Here is a 16,455-nt window from a genome sequence, read left to right on the forward strand (position 1 = left end):
AGAGAAAATTAGAGTTTCAAAACATCTATTGATTAGTGATTGTCGAGCATGCTCGACACTGCTCGATACTCGATACACTGCTCAATACTCAATATTCAATCAAGCATTTGGGTGCTGATTGAGTATTGAGCAGTACCGAGTATCGTGTGTGTATATATATAGTACCGACCAAAAGTTTGGACACACCTTCTCATTTAAAGATTTTTCTGTATTTTCATGACTATAAAAATTGTACATTCACACTGAAGGCATCAAAACTATGAATTACCGCATGTGGAATTGTATACTGAAAACAGTGTGAAACAACTGAAATTATGTCTTACATTCTAGGTTCTACAAAGTAGCCACCTTTTGCTTTGATGACTGCTTTGCACACTCTGGGCATTCTCTTGATGAGCTTCAAGAGGTAGTCACCGGGAATGGTTTTCACTTCACAGGTGTGCCCTGTCAGGTTTAATAAGTGGGATTTATTGCCTTATAAATGGGGTTGAGACCATAAGTTGTGTTGTGCAGATTTCTGGTGGATACACATCTGATAGTCCTACTGAATAGACTGGTAGAATTTGTATTATGGCATGAAAAAAGCAGCTGAGTAAAGAAAAATGAGTGGCCATCATTACTTTAAGAAATGAAGGTAATTTTTAGGGCTAGCAGAATGCACCGAGTAAAGGTAGGAAGCAACAAGGTGCGTTCGCAGCCCAGGGTCCACTGTGCAGAGATATCTGCTGCAAAGTAATCATGGATAAACTCTGAGCTCACACATAGGTTTAGCTTTGCCCCATGTGAACTGAAAGCGATCTGTTGCCGCACAGAGTCGCACCGTACACAAAAACTATAGCCCTAACTAGTGTTGTGCTTGCAAGCAAGGCAACGGTTAATTGCCCCCACTGACGCTAACTGCCTGCCTGAGTGTACAGTCCCAGCGCTACAGTCTCACATCACATTTATATAAAGAGTGGTAAAGTATTCACTGGCATAAGCCAAATATATTTGATACTAGCACGGCCATGCGAACCTTTTATAGTTGCAGCTCTTTCAGGACCTTCCTGGAGGACCAATAAGAGCTGCTACAGGGCCTAACTGTGTGACTCCCGACCTCTAATGAGAGGTCCTCCCGTGGGCATGCTCACTGTGTGCAAACCATGACTTAGTCCCAGAAAAGCCTGCTCGCCGCTGACCAGTGCTGTCTACAAAGGGAGAGCCTGGAAAGGTATCAGTAACCCTTTGCACAGTATCAGGCTGAGCCAGACGCTGGGACTGGCGTCTCTGCTGAGCAGGCTCTGCTGCGGCCAATGTAGAAAGGGATACTGCAGCAGACGAGGATGAGATTCCCCCTGTGCAGCGGTGGGAACTCGACACCTAACATTACCCCCCTCCTTGGGCCTCGCTATGCTCAAAGGCTGCAATGAGCAGCGGCGCCCGAATGTGCTCCACAGGTTCCCAGTGTTATGAAAGGCAATTCAGTACCACAATGGACATAGCGGTCAGAGCACATACAGTGATCTGACAATAACCCAAAATCATAGAACGAGCTCTGAGACGTGGGAACTCTGCAGACCGCAATCCCTAATCCTCTCCAAACAACACTAGAGGCAGCCGTGGATTGCGCCTAACTCTGCCTATGCAACTCGGCACAGCCTGAGAAACTAACTAGCCTGAAGATAGAAAATAAGCCTACCTTGCCTCAGAGAAATACCCCAAAGGAAAAGGCAGCCCCCCACATATAATGACTGTGAGTTAAGATGAAAAGACAAACGTAGAGATGAAATAGATTCAGCAAAGTGAGGCCCGACTTTCTTAACAGAGCGAGGATAGAAAAGTCAACTTTGCGGTCTACACAAAACCCTAAAGAAAACCACGCAAAGGGGGCAAAAAGACCCTCCGTACCGAACTAACGGCACGGAGGTACACCCTTTGCGTCCCAGAGCTTCCAGCAACAAATTAGACAAGCTGGACAGAAAAAATAGCAAACAAATAGCAAAGAAGAACTTAGCTATGCAGAGCAGCAGGCCACAGGAATGATCCAGGGAAAAGCAAGTCCAACACTGGAATATTGACAGGAAGCCAGGATCAAAGCATTAGGTGGAGTTAAGTAGAGAAGCACCTAACGACCTCACCAGATCACCTGAGGGAGGAAACTCAGAAGCCGCAGTACCACTTGTGACCACAGGAGGGAGCTCTGCCACAGAATTCACAACACCCAGGTTCTGTTCTCTGGGCCGTGACCCTTCCAGTCCACCAGATAGTATTTTTTGCCACGTTCCACCTTGCACCCCGAGATAGAGTTCACCTTGTACTCATCCGTGGATGAATCCGATGTCCCTGCAGATGACTCGGAAAACCGGGTCATATAGATGGGCTTTAAGAGGCATACAAGGAAAGGGTCAGTGATACCAAGGCGTGGAGTAATAGCCAAATGGTAGACCACAGGGTTAACCTGTTCCAGAACCTTGAAAGGGCCTATGCAGCGAGGCGCAAACTTAGGAGACTCAACTCACAGCCTGATGTTACGGGCTGAGAGCCATATTAAGTCACCAGGAGCAAAGGTCAAAGTGGGGCACCGGTGTGCATCGGCAGAAACTCTCATTCTCTCCTCGGAGGTCCAGATGGCATCCTGTGTGTGGTCCCAAATGTAACGTGCCTCCACCGCCCAGTCTGCCACACTAGAATCGGTGGATGACACTGGCATGGGCACACAGACATGCAGATGCTGGCCATAATTAAGGAGAAAAGGAGTCTGCTTGGTGGAGTCGGCTACGACGTTATTCAAAGCAAATTCCGCCCAAGGTAGCAAAGATGCCCAGTCATCCTGCCTAGTAGAGACAAAATGTCACAAATATGTCACCAGAGTCTGGTTGGCCCTCTCTACCAACCCATTTGTTTCGGGATAATATGCAGAAGAGAGATTTAGTTCTATGCTGAGTAAACGACAGAGCTCTCTCCAAAACCGAGACACGAACTTCGGACCCCGATCACAGACAATTTTGTCAGGCTTGCCATGTAGACAGAAAGTATGTTTTATGAACAACACCGCCAAAGCCCGTGCAGAAGGTAACTGTGGAAGCGGCACCAAGTGCACCATTTTAGAGAAATGATTGGTGACTACCCAGATAATGGTGCAACTAAGAGACTTGGGTGAGCTAACCACGAAATCCATCCTGACCATCTCCAAAGGCCTGTCTGCCACCGGCAGGGGGTAAAGTAGCCAAGCAGGCCATTGTCGAGGAGATCAATTCTTTTCGCAGGAGACACACGCCTGAATATAATCCCCGACATCACGAGCCATATTCAGCCACCAGCATGTCCGCACCAGAAGCTCAAATGTCCTCTTGGTCTCAAAATGTCCACCCACCCTGGACGAATGAGCCCAAGAGAGAACGTCCAGTAGCAAATTTGAAGGTGCAAAAGTCTTGCCCGGGGGCACAGACTCAAGCGAAACCGGAGCCACGTCTCTCAGAAGGAACAATAAGCCGACGCTCCTCCTCCTCCTCCTCAGATGACACTACAGAGCAGGAGAGAGCATCGGCACGAATGTTCTTCTCCCCGGAGAGAAAATGGAGGGTGAAATGGAACCGGGAAAAGAACAGGGACCATCTGGGCTTGCAAGATTTCAGCCGCTGGGCTGTCTGTAAGCACACCAAATTTTTGTGGTCAGTAAAAACTTGGAAGGGAAAACGAGCTCCCTCCAGAAGGTGTCTCCACTCTGAGAAAGCCAACTTCATAGCTAGCAACTCCCTGTCCCTGATGGAATAATTCCTCTCCGCAGGTGAAAAGGTCTTGGAAAAGAAGAAGCAAGGATGCTTCCGACCTTGAGCATCCTTTTGGAAGAGGACTGCTCCAGCACCAATGGATGAGGCATCCACCACCATTATAAACACCTTATCTACATCGGGGCGATGTAGAATGGTAGCGCTAGCGAAGTGTGACTTAATACAGATTAAGGCCTTGGAGACCTCCTCCGACCACAATTTGGGATCTGCTCCTTCCTTAGTGAGGGCAACCAAGGGAACTACGAAAGTTGAGAAGTGGTGAATGAACTGGTGACAGTAATTAATGAACCTCAAAAAAGCGCTGCACCGCTTTAAGAGAATGGGGTTCCTGCCAGTCCATCACAGCCTGTCGCTTGACAGGATCCATAGCCAAACCCTTGGCAGAGATGACATAGCAAAGGAAAGGCAAGGACTCCTGCTCAAACACACACTTCTCTAACTTGGCGTAGAGGGAGTTTGCCTGTAAGAGGTCGAAGACTCTGCAAACATCTCTCCGGTGGGAGTAAATATCTGGAGAGTAGATGAGAATATCATCCAGAGAGACTACGAACGAGGTGGAGAGCATATGAAGGAGGATGTCGTTCACAATGTTTTGGAAAACGGTTGTGGCATTACAGAGCCCAAGGGGCATCACTAGATAATCATAGTGCCCATCCCTGGTGTTAAAAGCTGTCTTCTATTCATCCCCCTCAAGGATGCAAATTAGGTTGTAAGAACCCCGTAGATCTAGTTTACTAAATACCCTTGCTCCCCAAAGCCTATCAAAGAGCTCAGATATCAGGGGCAGAGGATAATTATTCTTAACCCTAGAACGCATACCCATAAATATCTACACATTCACGCATCTGGGGCCTTTTAGGCCTGTTTACAATTATCATGGAATAACTCAAATAAAATACTTTTCAAAGTTTATTGCAAAGTAAGGATGCATTCCCACTAGCGCAGGGGTCCACCAGGACGGGATTCCGTAATGGATCTGACCTCCTGGTGACCCCAGCTAAGGCTGGTGGACGCATACCTGGGGCCTCGCAGGCCTGCCAGGTTATTTGTTTTCTATTTTCTGTAAAATTACTTTAGTTAGAATTTTGAAACTGTAGGTATTCCTCAGGTATATAGTTGTTACTAATTTCCAGTTGTTCATATATTTTTATGTTAGAGGCATTTTGGTATAACAACCCTTTTTGGGACTACCCCATATTCACGCACCTGGGGCCTTTTAGGCCTGTGTGCAAATAACACGGAATAACTCAAATAAAAATACTTTTCAAAATTTATTTTACAATTGCAAGGTAAGGATGCATTCCAACTAGCGCTGGGGTCCGCCAGGAGTGGATCCGTAATGGATCTGACCTCCTGGTGACCCCAGCTAAGGCTGGCAAAATCCCGCCATTCCGGCAGCCTTAGCTGGAGTTACCAGGAGGTCAGATCCATTATGGATCCCCTTCTGGTGAATCCCAGCACTACTGGGAACACAGCCTAAGATGTGTATATTTCAAAACATAATTATGTGCATTAACCCCTTAGTGACGGAGCCAAAGTTTTGAAACCTGATCAGTGTCACTTTATGTGGTAATAACTCTGCAACGCTTCAACAAATCCCAGTGATTTTGAGACTGTTTTTTCGTGACACATTATACTTTATGATAATGGTAAATTTAGGTCAATATGTTTTGTGTTTATTTATAAAAAATATCAAAAATTTGAGAAAAAAGTTTAAAAAATTAGCAATTTTCAAAATTTGAATGATTATCCCTTTAATCCAGATGGTCATACCACAGCAAACCATTAATGAATAACATTTCCCACATGTCAGCTTTACATCAGCATCATTTGTAAAATGTTATAGCAGCAATTTTTCATTTTTCAAGGAAATTTACTAAATTTATTTTTTTAGGGACTTATGTTTGAAGTGACTTTAGGGGTCTCATATATTGGGAAACTCCCAAATGTGATACCATTTTAAAAACAGCACCCTGACATATCAAAAACTGTTGTCAGGTAGTTTATTAACCCTTCAGGTGCTTTACAGGAATTAATGCAAAGTGGTATAACAAATGAAAATGTGTATTTTTACCACCTAAAAGCCTCTAACTTCTGAACAGATTACTACAGCCATCAGACTCTAAGGCCACTATTTGGTCTTGAAGTGCCATGGCAAACATCAGGACCACACAATCATGATCTGAGGGCACTAATTGGGATAAAGAGGAAGCCCCCACACTCTGTTAACCATATATAATGATGTAGTCACTATTTAGAGCAGCATCTAAGGGGTTAAACAGATTTGGATGGTGCAAACACTTATCGTGGCTGATGCAGAAAGTTATCAGCTATAGTGTGTTAGGTCTCGAGTTCCCGCTTCTGCACAGGGGGAATCTCGAGCCATCTCCGCTGTGGTCTCCCATTCTTATCCAGCCGCAGTGGAGTCTGCTCAGCAGGGACGTCGGTCCCAGCGTCTTGCTCACTCTCACTCTGTACAGAGAGTTACTGCTGCTTCTTCAGCTTCTGCCATTAAAGCCAGTGCTGGTCAGCAGCGTGCGGACTTCTCTGGGACTAAGTCCTTGTCTGCACACACTGAGCATGCCCAGGGCAAGATCTCCCGTTGGAGATCGAGGGTCATGTGCTCAGGCTCTGCAGCACATTCCATTGGTCCTCTTGGCAGGTCTTGGAAGGGCAAAGTTTCTGTGGCCACTTCCTGTGCTGCAACTATATAAACTGCGCATGACCGCACGGCCATGCGCTAGTGTACAATTGTTAATGTGTGTATGTTGTGAGTGCAAGTCGTCCTTGGATACCCCTACCCTATTGAATGTCTGTTCGCGGAAGGTGTATGGTTGCTATCTAGCGCCCGACTTAGCCTACAGCACGAATCACACGTTACAGCGTCCAGTTGCTGTGACCGCCAGTACGGCGCCGTGCACTTCCTCTGTGCTTTCCTTACCCAAGCCTGGGTGGTTAGTGGCGTTCGTCAGTGCGGCACCGCATGCACTCTTGTGCCCTAATATTGGTATTCAGCTTCCTTACACACCCAGTTGCGGTGTTGTGCCAGCAAGGGTCTAATCGGACTTCAATCCTAGTTGGGGTTGAGTTCGCTGACTACTTGCTCGCCCTCTATGTGCGGTACCGCGATCCTGTGACGCAACAGGATCGCTTCCTTCACGCTGGGTGAAGTTTAACCCACGTGTGTATACTTATGAGTACCGCCATATAGTCCGTCATTACTTGGCAGCAGGTTCCATCTCTGCACGGTGGACCCCGGGCTGCGAACGCACCATACACTATCTGTCTTATTATTTGGTGCGTTCCGCTAGCCCTAACATTACACTAGCGCCAGGGTCTGGCTAGTAATGACGGACAAACAGCAATCCTTGCGGTATATCCAGCAGCTGGAGGGTAGGTTGGCGGCTCTTGAGAGCGCAACCTCAGCTGTGGATATTACCGCAGTTGCTGTACAGGCTGCTGCGTGGCTGCAGCAACCCTGTCCATTACCACCCCTGCTCCGACATTTTCTCGCCTCCCGCTGCCAGAAAAATTTTTTGGTGACAGCAAATTTTGTAGGGGATTTGTGAGTCAGTGCTCTATTCACCTCGAGCTCCTGGCTGCACGTTTTCCCACAGAGCGGGCTAAGGTGGGATTTATAGTGTCTCTCTTGTCGGACAGGGCGTTGGAATGGGCTACGCCGCTGTGGGAGCGTGGCGATCATGTGGTGCAGAGTGCTCCGCTGTTTCTGAGCACTCTGAAACAGGTCTTTTTAGGACCTCAAGTCACCCATGATACTGCGCTCCAACTGCTGGCATTAACTCAGGGTGAGTCCTTGGTCAGTCATTTTGCCGTCCAATTCCGCACTTTAGCTTCTGAGCTGGATTGGTCGGATAAAGCTCTTATCCCCATATTTTGGAGGGGCCTGGCTGACCACGTTAAGGACGCTCTGGCCACTAGGGAGATTCCTGCCACACTGGAGGAGTTAATAACTGTCTCCACTCGAATTGATCTCCGTTTTAACGAGCGGAGGTTAGAGCGAGCCCAGTGTAGGCAGAGGTTTCGGCTGGCTCCTACCTTCGCCAAACCTCTGGAATCTCCGGTTCTGGTTCCTGAGTCACATGAGGCCAGGGAAGTGTCACAAGCGGGATCTAAGTCCCGGACCGCTGGTGCACTCAAGGTCTGTCATGTATGTCAGCAGTCGGGACATCTAGCCACCAGATGTTCTCAGCGGTCGAGGAAACGTCAGCGTCTAGTGGTAGTAGGTGGAGGTGCACTAGACACGGCGACGTTTGCCTCTAAATTGTCCTTTAAGGGGACAATTACTATAGGCTCATTCTCCCACTCGGTAGAGCTCTGCGTGGATTCTGGGGCGGAGGGCAATTTTATGTCTTCTGCCTTCGCCCAACGTCACGCAATACCCCTGGTTATGCTAGCTCAACCAGTAACGGTACGAGTGGTGAATGGGTCAACACTGCCCTCACAGATAACACACCAGACCATCCCTTTTACTCTGTCCATGTCGCCATCTCATCAGGAGATTATATCTCTGCTCGTCATTCCTGAGGGAATTGATGAGGTCCTGTTGGGAATACCTTGGCTGCGGTACCACTCTCCACTCTCCTCATATCGAGTGGTCCTCTGGCAGAATCCTGGGATGGGGCGAATCTTGTGGGGGTAGGTGTCAGAGGGAGTGCGTTCAGGTTGCTACTACTGAGGTACCCGCAGATCTTTCCTCTCTCCCCAAGCAGTATTGGTCTTATGCAGACGTGTTCTCCAAAAAGGCGGCGGAGATCCTTCCGCCCCATCGCCCCTATGACTGTCCTATTGATCTCTTGCCTGGTGCTGAGCCTCCCCGGGGTCGAGTCTATCCGCTATCTCTCCCGGAGACGGAGGCAATGTCACATTACATCCAGGAAAATCTGGCAAGAGGATTCATTAGGAAGTCAGTGTCACCTGCTGGGGCAGGGTTCTTCTTCGTGCAGAAGAAGAATGGGGAACTACGTCCATGCATAGACTACAGGGGTCTTAATGCCATCACCGTTAAAAATAAGTATCCTTTGCCCTTGATATGTGAGCTCTTCGATAGGCTTCGGGGAGCAAGGGTATTTACTAAACTAGATCTGCAGGGTGCTTACAACCTGATTCGCATCCGTGAGGGGGACAAATGGAAGACGGCTTTTAACACCAGGGATGGGCACTATGAATATCTGGTGATGCCCTTCGGGCTCTGTAATGCCCCAGCCGTTTTCCAAGACTTTGTGAACGATATCTTCCGGGATATGCTTTCCACCTCGGTCGTAGTCTATCTGGATGATATTCTCATCTACTCTCCAGATATTGACTCCCACCGGAGAGATATTTGCAAAGTCTTCGACCTCCTACGGGCAAACTCCCTCTATGCCAAGTTGGAGAAGTGTATGTTTGAGCAGGAGTCCTTGCCTTTCCTAGGCTACATCATCTCTGCCCAGGGATTGGCTATGGATCCTGCCAAACTACAGGCTGTGATGGACTGGCAGGAACCCCATTCTCTTAAAGCGGTGCAGCGCTTTATGGGGTTCATTAATTATTATCGCCAGTTCATTCCGCACTTCTCAACTTTGGTAGCTCCCTTGGTTGCCCTCACCAAGAAGGGGGCGAATCCCAAATTGTGGTCTGAGGAGGTCTCCAAGGCCTTTAACTCTATAAAGTCACACTTCGCTAGCGCTCCCATCCTACATCGCCCCGATGTTGATAAGCCATTTATCATGGAGGTGGATGCCTCTTCTGCTGGTGCTGGAGCAGTCCTCTTCCAAAAGGATGCTCAAGGTCGGAAGCATCCTTGCTTCTTTTTCTCCAAGACCTTCTCACCAGCAGAGAGGAATTATTCCATCGGGGACAGGGAGTTGCTAGCCATGAAGTTGGCTTTCTCGGAGTGGAGACATCTCTTGGAGGGAGCATGTTTTCCCTTCCAAGTCTTCACAGACCATAAAAATTTGGTGTACCTGCAGACAGCCCAGCGGTTGAATTCTCGCCAGGCCAGATGGTCCTTATTCTTCTCCCGGTTTCATTTCACCCTCCATTTTCTTTCTGGGGAGAAGAACATTCGGGCCGACGCTCTCTCTCGCTCCGTTGTGTCATCTGCGGAGGAGGAGGAGGAGCCTCGGCTTATTATCCCCACCGAGAGCTTGAGAACTGTGGCCCCGGTTTCGCTAGAGTCTGTGCCCTCGGGCTAGACTTTTGTTCCATCCAATTTGCGACCGGAGGTTCTCTCTTGGGCACATTCGTCCAGGGTGGGTGGACATTTTGGTACCAAAAGGACATCTGAGTTACTGGCGAGGACGTACTGGTGGCCGCATATGGCTCGTGATGTCGCAGAGTATGTTCGGGCGTGTGTCTCTTGCGCCAAGAACAAGACTCCTCGGCAACGGCCAGCTGGTTTGCTTTATCCTCTGCCGGTGGCGGACAGGCCCTGGGAGATGGTCGGGATGGACTTTGTGGTGGGCTTACCCAAGTCTCGTAACTGCACCACTATCTGGGTGATCACCGACCATTTTTCCAAAATGGTGCACTTGGTGCCTCTTCCACGGCTACCTTCTGCATGGGCGTTGGCTGTCTTGTTCGTCAAGCATATCTTTCGCCTACACGGTATGCCAGACAAAATTGTTAGTGACCGGGGTCCCCAGTTTGCGTCTCGATTCTGGAGAGAGCTTTGTCATCTACTCAGTATTGAGTTGAATCTCTCTTCGGCATATCATCCCGAGACGAATGGGTTGGTAGAGAGGGCCAACCAGACCTTGGTCACATATTTACGACATTTTGTTTCTGCCAGGCAGGATGACTGGGCATCCTTGCTACCGTGGGCAGAGTTTGCACTTAACAATGCCGTAGCCGACTCCACCGGTCAGACTCCATTCCTCCTAAATTACGGCCAGCATCCGCGTGTTCCTGTGCCCATGCCTGTGTCTTCTGCTGACTCCAGGGTGGCAGACTGGGCTGTGGAGGCACGGGACATTTGGGACCGCACCCAGGATGCCATTCGGGCCTCCAAGGAGAGAATGAGGTCCTCTGCCGATGTTCATCGGCGCCCCGCTCCGACCTTTGCTCCTGGCGACTTGGTGTGGCTCTCCGCCCGTAACATCAGGCTGCGAGTTGAGTCCACTAAGTTTGCTCCTCGCTACTTGGGTCCCTTCAAGATTCTCGAACGGGTTAATCCTGTGGTCTACCGTTTGGCTCTTCCTCCACGCTTGGGTATCACCGACACCTTTCATGTGTCCCTCTTGAAACCCGTATACATGTCCCGGTTATCCGAGTCATCTGCCGGGACATCGGGTTCGTCTACGGACGATTACGAGGTGAACGCTATTTTGGGGTGCAAGGTGGTACGCGGCAAAATGTTCTATCTGGTGGATTGGAAGGGTTATGGCCCAGAGGACAGGTCATGGGAGCCTGCTGAAAACATTCGGGCCCCACAGCTCATTGCTGCCTTCGAGCGTAGCGAGGCCCAAGGAGGGGGGGGGCCATGTTAGGTCTCGAGTTCCCGCTTCTGCACAGGGGGAATCTCGAGCCGTCTCCGCTGCGGTCTCCCATTCTTATCCAGCCGCAGTGGAGTCTGCTCAGCAGGGACGTCGGTCCCAGCGTCTTGCTCACTCTCACTCTGTATAGAGAGTTACTGCTGCTTCTTCAGCTTCTGCCATTAAAGCCAGTGCTGGTCAGCAGCGTGCGGACTTCTCTGGGACTAAGTCCTTGTCTGCACACACTGAGCATATCCAGGGCGCCGTGCACTTCCTCTGTGCTTTCCTTACCCAAGCCTGGGTGGTTAGTGGCGTTCGTCAGTGCGGCACCGCATGCACTCTTGTGCCCTAATATTGGTATTCAGCTTCCTTACACACCCAGTTGCGGTGTTGTGCCAGCAAGGGTCTAATCGGACTTCAATCCTAGTTGGGGTTGAGTTCGCTGACTACTTGCTCGCCCTCTATGTGCGGTACCGCGATCCTGTGACGCAACAGGATCGCTTCCTTCACGCTGGGTGAAGTTTAACACACGTGTGTATACTTATGAGTACCGCCATATAGTCCGTCATTACTTGGCAGCAGGTTCCATCTCTGCACGGTGGACACCAGGCTGCGAACGCACCATACACTATCTGTCTTATTATTTGGTGCGTTCCGCTAGCCCTAACATTGTGCACAACCGACAGATGTTGGATTGCTACCTGTATGGGGAGGCTATTCTCTTATATGTCAGGTCAGTTAAAAGGCGTAAAAGTAAGTTAACGGGCTCGCCAAATATAGGCATTCTATATGCAATTTTTTTATGAAAACATTTTTTGGTTGTAGCAAACTTGGTGCAGGAATATTTATTTGTAACTTTACATATTCCCCCGACAATTCTCGCATATTATTTTTTCGGCTGAATGTTCCTTGCATACATTTTGTCTGCAAGTAGAACAGAAATGCTCCGATTTTCTTTCCTTCTTTGCTGGACAAATATAGCAGCGCTTTCTTTTTTTTTTACTTTGCTCTGCATGTTCCAGAAAGCGTATTCCACATCGGATCATTGCCTCCATAATTTGCCTTGATTAGCATATCATGCTGCTTCTCTCCATCATAGTAGGCATCAAAAGTTCATAACAAAGTTCTGTCAAAAATAGACGTCTCTTGTCTTTCCTGTTGACATGGAATTCTGGATTAGTTTGACAATAAACAATGTAGCTATTGGGGGCTGACACATCAAGGATATTGGAAAAAAGGTCTGCCTTTTGCACGAATACTCTCCAATCATTTTGTCCATCTTGTCGACACCTCCTTTTGTCCTCTTATAATGCAGTATGATTTCAGGTTTTTTTTCCTGTCATTGGTGTCAATACTTCCATCATGATGCATTGTACTCAGTAATATCACGGATTTTTCTTTCTTGGCTTTATAAGACACCATTGTTGCTTGATTTCAGAAACCGAATACACTCTCGTAGATTGTTCGCTGTGCATTGTGCTTCATGATTGGAGGAATTTCACAGCGGTATGGCCTCATAGTACCAACAAGTATAAGTTGCTTTTGAAGCAAAAAGTTGGCCATTTCAAAATTGGTAAAGTAATTATCCATTGTAATATTTTTTCTTGAATTGAAAATTGGTAGAGCAAGTGTTTTTACTATGTCGGAACATAGGTCTTTCTGGACTGGAGCATCAGCTTCTTTGCCACAGTAAATCAGACCATTCATCCCATAATAGCTTGCTGAATCGATCCAAGATCACATGACCATGTTGTCATGCAGAATCCACACTCTTTCCAGCAATAGCAGAGTCATAAAAGTTCTTCCCCAGCAACAATACAGACAAAAAGACTTAGTATCACATGTAAACCTAGTACAGGCCTAAAAGGCCCCAGGTGCGTGAATATGGGGTAGTCCCAAAAAAAGGTTGTTATACCAAAATGTCTGTAACATAAAAATATATGAATAACTGGAAATTACTAACAACTATATATATATATGTTGGGCTATCTTACTCAATATGCAGCAGTCACTATGTTGGCATGGTAGTCGGGCAGATATGTCCTCACTGTTTATATGGTAGGAGTTGTATGTGAGAGAGAGCATATACTTGTATGTGGTCCATATCCTCCACTTCTTTCATGCACCATGTTTGGTAGGCATTAGTTTTGACAGGCATTCCATATTGTTATCCCATTGTATATATATATAAGCAATCTGGTACAAACTGATTTATTACTTTGATTATGGAGATTTCCTTTTGTCAATAATTGTGTCCTTTACCTCTCAGGTGCCAATTGTTATTACTATACTTCAGTCTGTGGGATATGTTTTGCATTCCTGCTATCACGGGTAGTTTTTAATTGCTTTTAACGGTGTTGTTTGCTTATCATGTTGTGCAATAACTTTTTGATATTTTTGCTTACCATTTAGTCCTGTTGATCTCCTTTACAACGTGTCTTTCTTCTATGTGGTTTTCTATTGAATATATCCCTACATTTATTTGTTTTGGTTTTTTGGAATAGAAAAGCTCTCTAATAGCGCACGGTGCCGCACTGGCAGTCACAGCAATTAGACGCTGTTTTGTGTGTTTATTGCTGATAGCTCAGCCGAGCGCTAGATAACAGACATCCACCTTACGCGAGCAGTCATACACAAGGGAGGGGATGATTAATGAACAACTTTCACTCAACACACATACGGTTTCAAGAGTACACTAGCGCATGGCCGTGCGGCCATGCAAACCTTTTATAGCAGCAGTGCTACAAGACCTTCCAGATAGATCAATAGGAGCTGCAACAGGACCTGAGCATGTGACCCTCGACCTCCAATGGGAGGTCGTCCAGTGGGCATGCTCAGTATGGGAAAAGCAGGACTTAGTCCCAGAAAGACCTGCTCGCTGCTGATCATTGCTGGCTACAAAAGCAGAGCCTGGAAGGGCAGTAGTAACCAGTCGTTCAGTATCAGCCTGAGCAAGATGCTGGGACTGATGTCTCTGCTGAGCCTGCTACACTGCGGCTTGAGAAGAATGGGAGACCGCAGCAGAGATGGTTCTAGATTCCCCCTGTGCAGAGGTTGGAACTCGACACCTAACATGGTGTGCTTAGTTTTTCCACCCATGGCTGTTAACATGTTAAATGCTGCTGTCAATCTCTGACAGCGGCATTTAACATGATTGCTCTGGAAGCACATCTTAAAGCCCGGCCATTGGAACCTTTCTCACATGACCATGAGTCTCCGATGGGTTGACATGACAACCCAGAGTCTGCAGGAGACCCCTGTGGTTGTCATCGCCGAACTTCTATGAGCACAGGCCACTGGGAGTTTGGCCATGACAACCACAGCAGATAAGTATTTTAGCTACACATAGTAATATTAAAAAAAAAAAACTATAAAGTTGAATTCACCCCCAATTCACCCATTCAAAATAAAACAGTTAAAATATTGGTATTGCCTAATCACCAGAATCACCTGATCTATCAATATATAAAAAAAAAAAATCGAATTTGTGAACGGCATAATGAGAAAAAAAATGTAAATTTTATTAAATTTATTTGGTCGTCGCAACTTTGCATCAAAATGTAATAATGGCCAATCAAAAGATTTTATCTGCACCAAAATCGTATCACTAAAAATGTCAGCACTCAAAACTAAACCCTCACCCAGCCCAATATCACAAAAAATATGGACGCTACAGGTCTTGGAAAATGCCGTCATTTTTTTTTTTTTTTACAAACTTTGGATTTAGCAGTTCGTGAACATGGTAAATAAATTGTTGAATTTTCCTTGTTTTGCAATTTCACCGCACTTTGAATTTCTTTCCCGTTTTCTAATAGTTCAAAAGTACAATTTGTCTCTCATAATACAAGCCCTCATGTGGCCAAATTGACAGAAAAATAATAAAGTTATGGCTCTGGGAAGAAGGTGTGCAAAAAACTCAAAAATGGAAAAACTCTAGGTGATAAAGAGGTTAAACCAACACATATCAGGGATGTGGGTCTCCTTCCTCAGGCATATAGAATGTGGAGTAACTCCCTTAAATATTTATACCAGCAGGGAGGGACATGAAAGGTGTAAACAATCACATCTATCACCCTCATGATCTCTTCCCCCATAGCAATCTCCAAGTATGTATTTATTAGGGATGAGCGAACGTGCTTGGTGATGTCACTCCAGTGTCTGTGTGCTCGGATACCCTCGACACTCAAGCATTGGCTAGTGCTCAGATTTGGAGCTCGAATAACTATGTCACATGTTTGGCACCAGTTGCACAGCCAATAAACTTGCAGGGATTGCCTGCCAGTCATTGCAATGCCATAGCCATCTTGGTAGTGGCATTACTGTGATTGGCTCATCAGAGGTAATAAAAGGATAGGCACTGCCACATTTGGCTCACTGACGACATTGCACATCTCAGTGACAATTTTGTACAGTTTAACATTAGAGTCCTCTAGTGTTGATACTGGTGCTGATTCTGAACCATCACACTAACAGGGCTAATCCTGTGCTTTATACCAATAGAGAAACAATTAAAGGAGCGGTTCCCAGTATTACAATCTTTATTAATTAATCTACATAAAATTATTACATTACAAAAAGACTTTCTTTTGAACACATATAGAGAAAAGAGTACATTTCAGATGACGTTACACCATTTGTACAGAGGTTTAGCAGAGAAAGAGAATACAGGATCACAAAACTAGACACCATGTAGCCATATACAGATGCAATAAATGGCTCCCAGCCATACATCTGTCCAGCCAATCCATGGGTATCAAATGCTGATGTCAAAGGAATGAAAGTGCATATGTGCCAATCCTAAAGAAACTCACACATGATATATAACTTACAGTGACAACGATCATTGCACTCCACCCTATAGCCTATATCCATATATTAATCCCATAAGATGGTCCGATTATAGTAACAACCATATTATACCTGCAGTCATGGTGTCCTCAGTGTGATCCAGTAGTTACTGCACCTCGACGAACATTTCACCACATCCATGGCTTCGTCAGGAGGTGAGTAAGCGACTTGTGTGACCCCTTTATATAACAAGAGTATCAAACCCAATTACCTACAGCCATGCACGGCATGCCCCCGCCATGTTGTGATGCGCCGAGGAGAGCGGCGCTCACAGTGCGCATAATCACATCACCTGGCCCGGTCACATGACCGGGCCCGTGACCATGGCAAAGCGTCACTCATACTGAGCACCTCCCTCCACCGCG

This window comes from Ranitomeya imitator, chromosome 3, assembly GCF_032444005.1.
Source record: "Ranitomeya imitator isolate aRanImi1 chromosome 3, aRanImi1.pri, whole genome shotgun sequence".
In the NCBI taxonomy this organism is placed as follows: Eukaryota; Metazoa; Chordata; class Amphibia; order Anura; family Dendrobatidae; genus Ranitomeya; species Ranitomeya imitator.